This window comes from Galeopterus variegatus, unplaced genomic scaffold, assembly GCF_000696425.1.
Source record: "Galeopterus variegatus unplaced genomic scaffold, G_variegatus-3.0.2 Scaffold446, whole genome shotgun sequence".
Taxonomy (NCBI): Eukaryota; Metazoa; Chordata; class Mammalia; order Dermoptera; family Cynocephalidae; genus Galeopterus; species Galeopterus variegatus.
The window spans coordinates 174,238-176,757 of NW_007726557.1; positions in this window are offsets into that span (position 1 = coordinate 174,238).

Consider the following 2,520-nt stretch of genomic DNA (forward strand, 5'->3'; position numbering starts at 1 on the left):
TTTTTTCCTTTTTGTCTTTTTTCGTGACCGGCAACGGATCGCAACCCTTGGTGTTGCTCCCGCCCCTCACTCAGCCAGTGAGCTGCCGGTCTGTATGTGGGATCCGAACCCTCGGCGGGAGCGCTGCTACGCTTCCCAAGCGGCGCACTTATCCAGTGCGCCACCGGGCCGGCCCCGAAACTTCTGCCCGTTTTAAGGGTGAAGAACGTTCCTTCCTATGTTTGGGCCACCTTTTGCTTCTCGTTTGTCTGTCGATGGACTCTCGGGTGGCTCTGACCTCCAGCCACGACGAATGTGCTGCTGCGGGCGTGGGGTGGGTGTCTGCTCAAGCCCTGGCTTTCAGCGTTTGGAGTGCACACCTAGAACAGTGATTGCTGCGTCATGGGTAGTGCTGATGACCTTTGTGAGGGACCGACCAACGTGTCCCACAGCAGCTGCCCCACGGTCCGACGCCCCCTCCTCGCTGACCTCTGTTTTCCGCTGTTTCAACGACAGCTGTCCCGGAGGCCGTGCGCAGCGCGGGCTCGGACGCAGCTCCCAGGACCCGAGATTCCTCTGAATTCACAAGCAGACTCCGTCCCTGCCTTTAGGGGCAATAAGACAAGGTCGCCAGGGAGACACTGAGGCTCAGAATTCAGAGAGCAGAACCGAAAGGAGGAAGGGACAGGGGGCCTGTCTGGAAGGGCCCAGGGACTGTCAAGGTGTGGAGGGCTATTGAGGACCAGCTGGCACCTGAGCTTAACCTGCTGGGAGACCTTCAGCCCGTTACCACGCAGACCAGGCTGGGCGCTGAGGGCAGAAGCCCGGGCTACAGGCTGCCCCCGTGCGCCCCGATCCCCAGCTGAGCCCACGCCCCGACGCCTCCCTTCCTGTCCCAGCAGATGCTCGGGGGAACGCCGAGGCCCCTGTCTCGGGCCCCGGTGGTGAGGTCTTGTCTGTGGATGGACAAAAGCCCTCTCTGTCCTCTCATGGTGGCCTCCTTGCTGCCCCCTGAGAGCCTGGGGGCATCCAGGCCCTCCCCACGCCTGGGACTTGGTCTCCCCAGAGCAGAGACTGACATCGAGCTGTGAGTCCTTGTGAGCTGCTCACTCCTGCCCCCTGCTCGGACCCCCCGCCTGCTCCCAGAGAGGTGAGTGACGGGCCAGGGGCTCAACCCCATCAAGGCCAGACCTCAGCAACGGCGCGTGCCCAGGACAGGTCCACCCTGAGCAGCGGGTCAGCCCGCCCTCTCTCCTCCCCTCGGTCCCAGCCACCCCCACTCCAGCCCCTGCTACTCGTCTTCTGTTCTGGAAATAAAGCTTGGGCTTCTGGAAGAGGCTTGGTCATCCCCAGGCACTGGAGGACTCAGGCATCCTGCACTAGGGCCCACCCACTGCTGTGGTCAGAGGGGTGCAGGCCCCCGACATGGCTCAGAGCCCCTGTCCTCCACCCTGTCCCCGACTGAACTGCAGCCCCAACAGCTGGTCCCGTAGCTGTCCCTCTGCTTTCTTGTCCTTGCGGCCTGGCGAGGTGCAGCTGCCAGATACTGAGGACAAGGGGCCCTGGCTCTTGCAGATTGGCTGGCTCCTGCCAAGGCAGCAGAACTCAAAACTCTCTGTGCCCAGGGCTGGGTGGCTCCAGGCCCCAGGCAAGACGGGTGGAGCCAGGCAGGCCCCAGGGGCTGGGGCAGCTTTCTGATTTCCCTGTCGGGCTTTGTAGGGCTGGTGTGGAAATTCGGCAGATGCCTCGGTGGTGTGAAGGGCCTGAGAATCACTGGTTACTCACACTGTGACCAAAACACTTTGTCACCTTGGATGGGCCTGGTCAGAGCACCTATCCCACATAAGGGACCCCACAATGCTCAAGGCCTGTCCTGTATAGGACAAGTCATGCAGAAATTCTACCTCTGGGCAACAGACATTTGTTTTATTTTTTAGGCAGTTGGCCAGCGTGGGGAACCGAACCCTTGACCTTGGTGTTCGAAGGCTGTGCTGTAACCAACTGAGCTGACCAGTCAGCCCACAGACACATTTATTTTAAAAAAGAATCGTTGAAGGGAGGAATTGGTAAAGGGCCATGAAAAATCACCTACATTGTGTATTGATAAATTAAAAAGTAAATAAATATAAAAAAATTAATAAAAATTGAAGAAAAATAAAAAAAGAATGGTTATGCCTCATTGCAAAGGTAGAATATTTGGAAAATAGACAAACATAAGGGAAAAAGATCGTCATAACTAACAGGGTAAAAGTTTGGGTCGAGCCCGTGGCGCACTTGGGAGAGTGCGGCGCTGGGAACGCAGCGGCGCTCCTGCCGCGGGTTCGGATCCTATATAAGGATGGCCGGTGTGCTCACTGGTTGAGCGTGGTGCAGCCGGTCACAAAAAGGACAAAAAAACCCAACAGGTTAAAAGTTTGTTATTATTTTGGTAACTTATCTTACATCTTTCTCCTGTGCTTTAAAAAAGAAAAGACAGATATCGAACTGAGTATTCTATGCTATACCTTGAGTTAAACATATATTTTTATATTTTTCTTTTTC